General features: G+C 44.9%; 1 long non-coding RNA gene across 2 annotated transcripts in view; it reads right to left on the bottom strand.

Annotated features, from left to right (window-relative positions):
* The window catches only part of LOC109370302, a 103,581-nt gene extending 91,208 nt beyond the window's left edge, over positions 1–12,373 (bottom strand). For both annotated transcript variants that reach the window (XR_004161549.1, XR_004161550.1), the window contains exon 1: positions 12,094–12,373. This is a non-coding gene — a long non-coding RNA (uncharacterized LOC109370302). The remainder of the gene's footprint in view (positions 1–12,093) is intronic.
* Between the last annotated feature and the right edge of the window lie 962 nt (positions 12,374–13,335).

Below are 13,335 nucleotides of genomic sequence, written 5' to 3'. Positions count from 1 at the left end.
GCCAAGGCAGAGCGTGCCTCTGACACACTACAGCCAAGCTAGTTTTCCCTTTTCTTGTTTCCAGTCTCAAGTACCTTGCTTTCTTCAACATCTCCTGCTATGCAGACTAAAATTTCCCTTCAACCCTCTCTGCTGCCGTGCTATATTCTACCCCTGCAGCCTTTCCTCCCTGATGTTTCTCTCCCATTGTAATTTCATTTCTCAGTACAGTGTTGCTAGACATTTCTTTCTTTTCCTTTTTTAATATCACACAAATCAACCCTTTCATTTCCTTGTACTCCTTGTATTTTATCTGTATAGGAGAACATGGCACTGTTTATCACTCTCCAGTCAGCCAGGTACTTTACTTGAATCAGCACAATCAGCACAGGCAGTATTTACTGTCCCTGGCTCTAGTGCACAGCCACACAGCCAGGAGGGTAGGGGAGAACAAGCCATCTGCCTCCAGGTTTTTCTGTGACTGTCACCATTTGAAGCTACCGTGCATCTCAGCTCTTGGCTGGGAGCGGAATATTATAATGCTCTGAATGTAATTGGAAGGCTGATTTTTCAATCACACATACTAACAATGCTTTTGTTTCTGGACTGAAGGAGTGTTTAGTCTATTTAGCCTTTGTAATGCATGAAATAATAAATAAACAGGCACTGACTGTGTTGTTCTTTCCTCCCCTCATAAATACATCACCCTGATACGTGTTATCTGCTGCAAACACCAGCCAATTTGCTCTTTCCCCTGGAGATAAGATGAAGCATCGGTTTGCAGTGAAGATGAATAGCAGCCCACGTTACCTGGTGTCAGGTTGCAGGTCTACCTGCCACATTCCCCAGCCCACATGTCCTGCTGCTGGGCTAGCCCTTCTGCTGGACTGCTCCTGCTTCAGAAAAGCTGTGGGGTGAGGCTGAATGTGGCATTTCCATTCTCTGAAGACAGAGGCTTTGCACAGTGAGGCTGCGTTGTGCCCTCTCTTCCCAAAGGAGGAACCTGCATTTGGCCTGGAGCTGGTGCTGGGGCATTCCCTCACACTCATGATATTTTCCCATGTTACAACAACACTTTCCAAAAACCGAGTTATTTCTGCAACAAAATGGTTCAGTCCAGCCTGTAATCACTGAACTTTAGAATGCACTGAACCACTGAACTCAGGTACCAAAAAAAAAAAAAAAGAAAAAGCAAGGCTGTGCCAGATGGAAGTCAGTCAGCTATGAGAAGAACTTGGAGAATGCCCATCCTGTCTTTGGCCGAATGATGGTGAGCAACTGGAAGTTCCATCCCACCAATACGAAGAGCAGCAAGATGCAGCTCATAAATTATAACCTGCTCCTGCCAACAGGCATGAGTTACCAACCTGTAATTTTGCACAGATTATGTCAAAGTCATGGGAAACACAAGTCTGTCCTAAGCTCTCAAAATCTTTAAAGCTTTGTATTCATTTGAGCTTTCTTCTCTCTTCCTTGCTGTGCAGTAGGCTTTGTCTTTTATTTTTTCCAGATCATTTTAACATCACACAGAACATTTTTTGGAATGCCCTGCACTCCGTGTTATGCCATTCCTGGTGATGCAGGTAATAACGCATGTCTCCATGGGGCCAAAGCAGTGCCAGCCATGCTCTTATCTCTAATCCAGGGCTCCACTGCACACAGCAGCACAAGGCTTGTGGTCTACACACCATAGGACACACCTGTACTTACGTCTGCAACATGGTTTTTCATCTGCTCTGCAAAATGAATCAAATTAGCTTACAGAAGTTTTTAATGTGTAATTAAATCATTTTAAGTTGGCCAAATCCAAATCCTCAACTTTTTTTGAGTATTAGGTGACCGAGTTCTTGAAACAGGAATTTCAGCAACTGTTCTCCAACCTGCTTTCACAGCCTCATACATGCAAATGTTCACTAACAGACGTAATGAATTGACTCTCAATGTGATTAAAAGATCTTTCAGTGCTTCCCTGTTGCCTGCCTCCATATGATTTACCTCTGCATTTTTCCTTCCTGGCCACTACATCTATCCAGACTTCTTCCATAGGCACAGCCTGAGCCTGTCCGGGTCATTCCCAAGGGACCCAGAACCCACAGGAGTGTGTGGCCCATGACCAGTGAGCCATGGTTTCACATGGCCACTCTCACTTTTGGAGGCTACACACTTTTCTGCTCTGGGTGTCACAGCCCTGTATATCTATACGTGCACATTAGGAAGGGATTTGCCCTTTGGTGGCTTTGGCACAGTCCCAAACCATGGCCTAGTGCAGAGTGTGATAAATAGGCTGTGCTCTGAGCAGGGCTGTGGAGCCCAGGAGAGGATAAATGAATCCTCTCCTCAAAGGCAGTGCAACAGCTGCTGGGCTTATTCTTCAGTTACCACTGCTGGGGGGTCTTGAGCCCACTGCCTCCACACAGCGCTCACACTCCCTTCCCACAGGAGGTGTTGCGCTGTGCTCCAGGAGCTGTAGCCAGCAGCTCCAGCACTCCATCACCCCCAGGCATCTCTCAGTTCTGCAGCACGCTGCACAAAGTTAATACTCCACATAGCTTCTGCCCTCCCTGTGAGAGCAACCCTGCTTGTGCATATGCAGAGGACCTTGCTGATAAGTGCAGGCTGTTCAGCTTTTGTGCTGTTCCTGGCATTGCCATCTGGCACTCCTGCGGCCCCCGAGATGCCAGTAGTGCCGCGGTGAGACAGCGTTAGCATATAGGGAACAGTCTCATAAGAACAGACCAGCCTCCCTGGAGCTCAGAAGCAGCCTGGGGAAATGGCAGCCCCTGGAGGTGTACAGGGCACAGCCTGTCTGTCCTCTCTCCTGGGGTGACACAGAGCATTCCTTTACTGAATTTTCTTCCCAAAGGAGGGAGGGTGCTGATGTTGGGTGAGGGTTTCAGGGTCTGGCTCATCAAATTCCAGGAAAACGGCCACCCTCATAACACAAAACAGCTGGTGTGTTTATAGTAAACATAAATGATAACTGGGTGGCCTTTGAAGGCACCATGTCCATTGCTGGTAATTAAGGACAAGTGGATACAGCAAGGATGATCCAGAGCACTTGTTTAACATTTAGACATAATTATGGCCATTATCAAATTTCTGCTCCCTCAGCAAATGGGGGGATGGAGTCAGCCCTCCAATACCATAGGCAGAAACAGACAAGGAAGGGTTTCTTCCCTGGCTAACTCACACTAGACAAAATTCCTGAGTACCACCTGGCGCAGCGAATGGAGTCGCCTTTGCTGCAATGGAGGCAGGTGATGATGGAAGGCCCCCTGGGCACCCCAGCCAAATGGATTCAACACTGCGGCCTCCCACAGAGCTGGCCTGGCCCCTGTCCCGTGGGTCCAGGAGACAGGGTAGTTCAAACGCCAATTGCACCTCTTGGAATGTCATTTCTTGAGCGAGGAGAGAGGGCATCGGTGACACTACTAATTGCAAGGAGGCATCCCTTGTGTGTGTGTTGAGAGGGAAGCCTTACCCCCCACAGTGCCATCCCATCCCCACCCATCCTTTGTGAAGGATATCCCCTCTTCCAAACACTGCAGTTTTGTGGCAGAGGGAAATACCTAGTTTGCAAAGGGTTATTCCAAACACCAGAGCTGATGAAAAACGTAGCTACACAAAGCCTTTACAGTGAGAACCTGATCCACAGGGAGAATTACCAAACAAAATTTACCCAGGTATGTCAGTGAGAAGGCATGGAGGACGGGATGGATTTTAGTAGAAGGAAACAACTGAATAGACCTTTTCAAAGGCAGCAATCTAATGTTGTATCTTTATGTATGTTAGCCACAAGGCATATTTATGTTCTTAGATAAAACTGCATAATTATAAAGCATCTAAAAATTCTCCACAATTTGGCAGAAGCTGTAGATCACAAATCTCAGAATTGCAGGATTGGAAGGGACCTCAAGAGATCACTGAGTCCAACCTTCCTGCTAACGCAGGCTCCCACAGCAGGAACGTATAGGTGAACATATAGGAACATATAGGTTGCACAGATAGGTGTCCAGCTGGGTCTTGAATATCTCCATAGAAAGCAAGTGGCAGCATGTGGCAGAAGGGAAATATACTCCAGACACTGCTGGAGTGAGCTCCTTTCCAGTGACACTTTGGCACACAGAGCATCACAGCTGGATTTTCTACTTGCTTCCTAATGCAGCTGCCTTTAGCAGGCTGAAGCAGAAGACAAACAGTACATCATCCATTGCTAAGAGTACCTCTGTACATTCTTTCCAGCTAACAGAGCCAAATGTTTACCTGCAACTTGAGCCAATTCCTGCTGAAGATGTACCAATAGGGAAGGGCTGGTTCAGCAGGAGACAGGCAAATGCATGCTAGAGTGCCGGGTTCCCATGTGGGCTGCTCTGAATAATCTCTACCCAATATTTACCTTCTTGAAGAGAGCAGGGCCAGCCACCCTGCAGCACCTGGCAGTGGGGCAAAGCCTGCATGTACTGCTTCCTCTGCTTTGTTGTGAAAGAGGAAGGGGAGCAGCTGATCATTTTTTCTCTCTGGCTGTATCAGAGAAGTAATCAAACAGTTGTTGAAAGTTGGGAAGGACGGTGTTGGAGCAGGAGAGGGAGAAAGGACCATGTGTTAACCTAACTGATAAGCTTTGCCCAGCCACAGCTCAGCCTGCCTTGCAGGTGGCATGATGGGCATGCAGGGTTTGTTCTTAGCAGTTCACCTGCTGCTGGCTTTCATCACGTTTTATTCAGTTATTCTGTTTATCTGTGAGGCCTATTGTCATCACCTCCGTGCTGCAGGGCAGGTCTCAAGTGCGCAGCGGTCTGCAGATCACACGTGGCACAGCCACCAGCACTGCCAGTAGGCAGGAGCTCCTCCTTCCCCCCGTTTATGAAAATTGCTTCCTTTGCTGATGGTGATAAATGCAGGCAAACAAACACCGCTCAGCCTGTTAAGCTAGTCTTTCTCCTCAGGACTTGAATCGTGTGGAATAGTCAAAGCATTATAAACAGACTTAATTTCCAGTAATGAAGCTGGAATAGACGTGAGCAGTTCTGAGTACCATGTGATGACAGGTTCTGTTATGGTATTATTGGATCAATGGAGGTACTAAGCATGGCCACTGTTTTCAGGTGGAAGTCACAAAAAGACCATTTTCCATCTTTGGAACATCTATTTTCAGATGTACATGTCCAGTTGAGCCACCTACATTTTCACAGGACTTTTGGACTGCTATCTCAATTACACTCAATAACACAGAGCCCATTGGAGATTCCATAACAGGAGATGGCATCCCACCTAACCCAGTTCTGTATATTTTCTGCAGAAGGAAGCATAATTGAGCAGACGTAATGCCAGATTTGTAAAGAAGCACCAGAGAGGAAGAAAGCAGACCATGGAAGGAAATGGGACTGTTTAGCACTGTGTCCTTAGGAAGATTAACTAAAATACAAAGTGTCATTCTGTAGAGTGAAAACATCATCTGAGAAGGCCTTAGCTTAGAAGGCCTTCTCTTTACCAACTGCAGTCTTTATCAAGCTCTTTGGAGTATGGCTCAACCAACACTGAACACATCAGTAAAGGTGGGATTTCCCAGGTCTCCTAGATGTCAGTGACACTTAGCACTGCTAGCAATGGCTTTGCAGATGCACCCTGGATAGCAGTTGCCCTGCTCACTGTGGCACCTCGTTACTGAATTTTGTACCTTGAGCAGCTCACATGCACTGCCAGCTTTATGACTGCTGCAGCAGGTCAGCTGTAGAGCTCAGCACGTGGAGAGATGGGGCACACGGGACATGCCATCGCACAATTAACAGAGGGACACAGCAGCACCACCAAGCGCAAGCTTTCCAGTGCCATCTCTAACCAGTATTGCTAATGGTAGCTCCACCTACATTCAAACTTTTCTCTACATTAGGTGCTTCTCCCTTTCTGCTCTTGGTTCTTGTGCAACAGTGGTGAGCTCTCAGACCTGTTAAATGCACAGCCCTGTGGCCAGCCTAGACCACAGCTGCTCGGCCATGCTCAGGGCTAACAGCGTGCAGCTGCCAAGTGCAGAGTCAGCCTCCGAGAGCCCTGCCATGGGTTTTAGTGGGATTTACTGCACTGAAACGCAGAAAATTTCGTTGTCTTTAGGATTAGTCTCTTTGTTTGCACTTAGAGCAGGGCATACTGTCTGTGTGTGCTTCACTGTGCACGGTGCTCTGTCCTTCGGTTATCACCACCAGGAACTTCTGTCCACAGGAGGTGCACAGTTTTAATTCCTTCAGTCAACAGTCACTGCAGCTGATGGTTTCCAAATGCTATTGGAGCAAAGACCATCAGCAATTTTATGACAAGTAACCTAGCCTGGCTAAATTTGTACTGATTATGGATTGACCACAGATCCTCCAATACAGACCAACACCACTATAGTACAGGATTTTTATAGTGCTCTTTGAATTAGAAAGTAATCTTGTCATTTGAGTTATTTTAAGTTTCCATTATAAACAGTGAATAACAAGAATGAAGCAAGGTAGGCTGAGGAAATTGCATGAGCAATGCAGCCCTCACTTTCCACTGCAGCCACCAGAAACTCTCCAGAGAGCCCAGCTGCACTGACAAGTAGCGTCCCGCAAGAATAACAGATAAACACACACGCTTCCCATGTCACTGGATGCTATATTTATTCTGACGAGAACCATCCATTTTCTTCTGTCCTCCTCTGTGTCACATTAGTGAGGTTTTATAAAGCAAGGCAGGGAACAGGTTTATGGACTCCTAACTGCACTGCACCGTACCCAGATTTGTTCGTATTGGTTACAAATGACCTCAAGGTCTTCCGTTATAGGCTAATGTCTGCAGCTTTCTGACCTCCAGATGTGCTTGAGGAAGAGCTGCAGTAAATCAGAGCAGCACTTCAATGCAGAGGAAAAAAGTCTCTATTTGCCAGTGGGAGAGGAAGGATTCTGGCTGGGCTGCTGATGGGGAACCTGTTCTCAGCTGCTCAAAAAACTCTGCAGTCAGAAGTGAACTTTGTATTTGTATTTGTCAGTGAGGGACTGTTGCAGTGAAGCAGGAGGACAGTAAGCCTGGCTGCAGTTCTCCTTCCACCTAGGCAGGCAGGAGAAAGCACAACTCACTTCATACGGCGGGTCCTGTGTACGCAGGCTAACTTCTGCAGCTGACTGGTACCAACATGGGCTACAGCAAATACTACTGAAATGATAGCAGTGTGTGTTCATCTGCTTTGAGTCACTGCTAATGTCACTAGAGCCAGACACACTGCAACAGCCTGAAGAGAAGTTACTGAACTCGCAGCATGGAGGACACTAGCTTGTTTGGGCCGCCTCACCAGTGGTTTTTGGGATGCCATCTGAGGACCTGAGGAGTCTGCAGTGGTGAGAATGGCCAGTGTGATCACCTTCGTAAAGAGAAGGTCTCTTTGGAAATTCTTGATGGCAAGTTAGAATCCAGAAGTGGAGACTGACTGTCTTTGCAAGCCAGGGTAGGTGGAGATGTCTATGCAGGCCACTGCTTGGCATAGCCAAGCTGTATAATACCTTTATCTGAAAGATGTCTGGTCTCACACACCTGCTCTGTCATGGAGCAAAGTCTGTATTTCAGAGGCCTGCACTAAGGTCTATAGTCAATCCTTACCACTCTTCTTACCAGAAGGATACGAAAAGTCTACACGGTCCTAGAGGAAATTAGTTGCAGCAGAGTCAAACTGAGGGTGCCATTATATACCTTGTGCACCACAGCATGTAGGATTATAGGAGGAAGCAATAACGTAACCGCAAAACACCACGGTTGCAAATCGTCTCAACCACAAGCGGTTCTCCTCAGGAGCGTGGAAAGAAGAAAATTTACCACATCCTCTCTGCAGACAAGTGGAGCCCAGGAGAGGGTATGGAGCAGGAAGAGCATGTTGCAGAGCAGAGCTCCTCTCTGCAGGACCTGCGGTCAGTGGGGGATTTCAAAACTAGTAACAAGCAGCTCTTGGGGAGCTGGAAATGAAAAAGCAGCCGATCAGCCTGATCAGCACTGAAGAGGACTTCAAAATACAACACGCCTTCTATATCCCTCATCTTGGGAGGAAGAACAACATCCAACCAAAAACAAACAAACAAAAAACAAACAAACAAACAAAAAAAACCCACACACACAAAAAAAAACACAGAGCAGAAAAAGGAGCACAAGGACTTTCAGTGTAATCAAATGCATCATGTACCTAAAAAATATTCTGATTTATCATACACATGTATAAAATGGTCACTTTGTATATGTTTTTTTTTGTTTGTTTGTTTGTTTTTGTTTTTTTTTTTTACTTCTGCCCAGCTCCATAACAAATAATGCAGTTTTACTCTCCCATAACTGTCTCTTGGCTCCCTCTGCACATTCCAGCGCAGTGGTATCACAAGCAGGCTGCAGTAAGGACTTAACTTGATCTGGCTGATCTTGTCAATGGCCAACCTAGCATTATTCTCTGATGTATCAAGACTAACTCTCCAGGGGAAGAAGGATGTAACATCCAGCAATAGGCGAGGCTCTGTCCTTGAGGATACAGGAATTAGTATCAGAAACAGTATCTTTTTTGAACAGAGATGAAGTCCAAGACATGCAAGACCCGGAGCCAATGGTGAAGCATTACATCCCGGTAACAACTTGCCAGGTAACCTGGAGACATTTTTTGTGCTTTATATGCTTTCACTTCAGTGAGGAGTATTTGTTCAGCCAGTCAGAGACAGGCCCAGACAGAAACCTCATAATTGCAGAATGACAAATCTTGGAAATGTCTACAGATGCATTCAAACTTCACAATTCTGGCCCAAGTTTTATCTACATAAGGACCAGTAATTTTTAACATGCAGATTAGAGGCTCAAGCAACCCCAGAAATTGAGACACAGCAGAAATAGCAGCATGTCTGTAGACAAGCAATAAAGCACACACACAACAGCATCAGTGCGGGGCTGGAAGCCTGGACCCCAAGCCAACCTGGTCAGAGCAAATGTGGCAGCCCACTTCTCAGCATCTCTGTTTAAGTGCTTGTTTGCTCCTTGCTTGGTGTTTCAAAAGTACCAAGTCACAAGATCCAGCCCTGCCACTTCTGTCACATTTCACTTGACAACTGTCCCTCTTCCACACTGTGATAACGACTTTGAAATTCACTTGGTGTTGCAGTTTCCTTCCTGTTTCTCTCAACAGCTTCACAAATGATTGTCAACACATGCACAACAATAGTTGATAGACAATAGTCTATCATCAGCAGATAAGCACGAAGTGCACAGGAACCAGTGTCCACATGGTGATTCCCAAACACAGATTTGCATGCATTAAAAAATGCATAGAATAAATAATTCCAGTGGAAACAGGGAGTCAGAATTCTGTTATTTTGGGGTACAGGTTCTGAATGTTGTGCTGATCAATGCACTGAAGTTATGCAGACAGACCTTGCAAAACAGAAGTCTAAGCCAGGCAGATCCCAGCTTTTCTAAAAGAGATAACTGGTCTATAACTGATCTATATCACGGCTGTGGCACTGTTGACACAGTCACTGGGGGTTTACCTTCTGCTGTGTCTGAAGGAAGCAGCAGGACCACAGGCCAGATCACTAAATATCCATAAAACGATGTGACATTTAAGCCCCAAGCCAGAAACCTGTATGCATACACCACCAAACCTGTGCTTGATGACAGCTTATCTGAGTTCTAGAAGACTTTTCCTACAGAATTAGGAATCATGTTCTTAAGAGGTTATTTATCTTTCAGTTTCTTATCTTCATCAGTGGAAAAATGGATTCAAATATTTCTCTAACAACAACAACAACAACAAAACGAAAAATCCTCAAACAAATAGCAAAATAAGGCCCAAATAGAAACCCAGTGTCTTTGAATTAGATACATGTAATGCCAGTTTCATGTTGTGACAGCTCAAAATCCTTGGGCTGCCCATTAAGACACTGCCTGAAATAGCGTAAAAGTGGCAACAGTTGTGTATCCAAGACCAGCATTAGCAAGGCCATCAGCTCACAGCATGCTGTTTGTGGCAGTGAAGATATCCTTGCTTTTCTCTGCCTCATCTGTTCTCAGAGCACTGTGATAGGAGCGTTGGTTTAAAGTCAGAATCATGCAACAGCCAGGTTTATAGCACGAGCAGGTATCAGAGAGGGTTAGGGGGAACGTGCACGCTGTGGCACCAAGCTTCTACAGCATTGCCCAGGCAAGGAGCCCAGCCAGCAGCGTGCTGGGGAAACCCTCCTGGACACAGCAGGCAGGAGGGCCGTGCCAAGGGACTCCTCATTCCCCTTCCGTAAGCCCTGCATAAATCCCCTGGAAATGTCTTTCGTTCCTCTGTGTTTTTTTTAAGAAAGCAGTTTTCTTTCACAAGCATACCTGTCAGTCACTGTGTAAGAACAAAATGTGGATGGTTACACAGGCACTGCCAACATCAGAGGCATGTCGACTTGTGCCAGAATCTTAAAGTCTCTAAAATAGGAATAAATGCAATTCAAGTGTGCAAAGTAGCTTTTCTGCGTATAAGAATAGATTAAATTTGACAGCTTTGAAAACCTGATAGTGTCAGTGAAATCCTGCTACTGTGAAGGCAACCAATCTTTGCTCTTTCCCACAATACATCATTTAAAAACCTGTTTGCTGACTGTTTTTACAGTTATTGTAAAAGTGAGAAAACTTCCAGATTCACACTTCTCGTATTTTCTTTTGCCACAGAGAATTTTACTGCAATTAGTCTGGTTTGTAATGGAAAACAGATGAAAGTACAAACGAAATCAAAACCTTGTCACATATCTAAGACATTTTTCATGCCATGCAGCCCAAGAAGTTTTCCCAAAACCAACAACATTAAATTAAATGCTCAAATATTTCAGCCAGACCCAGTGAAAGCAGATTAAACTTAAATTTAAACAAGAAGTTAAAAGATTTTTCCTTCTTCTCACCTGCCAAGTCCTCAAAGTTCAGGGCTCTGTGTTCCTCTGTCAGCACTTAGGGCAGAAACACCTAGAGCTGAGAGGAGACATTTCCTCCTCACAGGCATTATTCATTATTTCTGAAGTGTCGACAATTGTCTTCAACACTGCACCACGCATACAAACAGAGTCCCTGCCCCAGCGAATTTCCAGTCGAGGCTGTTACCTTTGTTCTGCTTTGGTGTATCACCACAAATCTCTGCAGGGCACCACAGAGCGCAGTCCACCTCTAACCAGCAGTTTTCCACTGGATTAAATAGGAGTTGAACCAGGCGCAGCCAAAGTTACAGCAGGACAAAGCTGAGTTCTCAGCATACGAGCAAACAGCAAAAGAACCAATTCTCAACAGTTTTGTTCTAAATTAAAAGTATATTTCAGTATTTTCACATGTAATACATTTTGAGACCATAAAGAGTTCCCCTTTACTCTAACTTTCAACCACAGCACCATTACAGATCAACCAGCAGTAGGTCATCTCTGAACCAAGGCAAACTGGCAGCTACAGTAACAGCTCCTACTGGTGGAAGTTGGTAACAGTTCTGCCAAGGCATTTCACACACTTCAAATGAGTATTTTCTCTGACATTTTGAAAGTCCTCCAGTGTTCCTGCAGGAAGCATTCAAAGTTTAATCCACGTTCACATTTCTGCATCTCGAAATGGCTGCACTCAGGTACTATCCTGGCTTTTCCCTGGCTGCATCTTGTGGAAGAGTGAGCAGAGGCGCACAGCCCTGTGCCCTTACGCACACATACACCTACTAATGCCCAACAGATCATAGGAGGAGAATACCGAGTAGAGATACTGCCCTTCTCATTTATGCTTTAGATATGTTTTTGTCTATGTTCTCACGTAAGCCAAACTTTATTTTAAACCTGCTAATAGCTAATTATTGCTGTTCCAGCAGCATTTGGATCCTCAAGTAAAACTCATTCCAGCTAAGAGCAGGATAGACATTACTGTTGTGACTGGGGAATGAAACAACTTAAAACCATAGCAAACCAAACTTGAGCATTAGCACATCCAGATGTCACAAAAGCACCTTATGGCAGCTTATGGCCTCACTATGCCATAAACCAGGCTTTGAACCATACACGATATGAAAAGACTCAGCAAACTACAGCTCCAAAAGGCATATTCCCTCCGAGTCCCCACCAAAACTCTTCTCAAGCCTACCTGGTGTTGTCTTCTGGTATGGAAGGATGAGAAACTGCTGTCCTGCTCATCACATTTTGGTGATCCGCCCTCTTTCAGACAAGACACAGCCATTAACTGCTATTAATATCCAGGCAAGATGCTGGTTCCTCTCCTGTCCTCCAGTTTAGAAGTGCTTCCTGCAGTTGTCCATGATTGCAAGTAACATTTTCCCAATTAGATCAGAGAAGTCCTTCTCCCTCCAGGAAAAGTCATCCAAGTGGTTTCCTTCCTCTTCCTCAACTACTTGGCTCAGTCAGCCACCCTGGAAAGCAAAGATGAAGGTCATGAGATTTGTGAACCACATCCAGTTTACTGTTAAACCCAAATGAACCCCACAGAAATTTGCTATGGTAATTCTTACCTCCAATCCGAGCAAATTGTTCCATAACCTTTTTAAATAGAAAATGACACAATACTGTTTTTGTTGTTGTTGTTTTCCTATTTCATTGACATTTCCAAAACAAACACGTATATACAGTTAGAATTACAAAGTATCACATCTACTTACCTGGAAACACTGCTTGGGCATTTGATAGAGCATCTACTTGTCTACATCAAAATATTTACTGAAATTCCTGAACAAAACGTTTAATATTTATTAAAGTTTTAGCTTGTTCTTAACTTTCTTTTATTTATTTGGAAAAGCATAACCTCTGTTGCCTTGTCTTTTGTCATATCACACTACTGATTCCATACTACATGCAGAGACAACAGGACCAGACACAATTCTCAGCTGGGTTCAATGTACAACACAAGAGAATCTCTTTCCATCCTAGAACTACCTATTTGCTTTGAAGGCACCGTGGAAACAAGCCTGGTATCAAACAGGCTACTTGGATAAGAAAGAGTTTTGGCCACACCTTTCAGATGGGAACGGAGTGTTTCAAGGTGTATTAGATTCAGATTATCACGAAGATACCATGAAGATCACATTCAAACTTCAGTTTTTAAATGCTTAAAGGGTTCTGAACACTCAGACTCAGAGAGCAGCCTAAGTTCTATATGGAAGCTGCCTTAGGCTTGGTTCTGAGGAACCATGGACTGACTAGAGACCCTGGAAAGTCTCTGGGGAAAAGAGACTTGTATGGTCTACATTCTCACCATCCAGAAATAACTTCTCACTCCCTGCCTCCCTTTTACTGCCTCCTGCCTCCCACTCATTTATTTCCCATAAAGGTTGTTTCCAGACACAATTGATTTGAAACCTCAGATTATTCTGTT

The sequence above is a fragment of the Meleagris gallopavo genome, chromosome 17 (genome assembly GCF_000146605.3).
Source record: "Meleagris gallopavo isolate NT-WF06-2002-E0010 breed Aviagen turkey brand Nicholas breeding stock chromosome 17, Turkey_5.1, whole genome shotgun sequence".
Taxonomy (NCBI): Eukaryota; Metazoa; Chordata; class Aves; order Galliformes; family Phasianidae; genus Meleagris; species Meleagris gallopavo.
The sequence above is the reverse complement of the archived record's forward strand: the minus strand, read 5'-3'. Positions and strand labels throughout refer to the sequence as shown.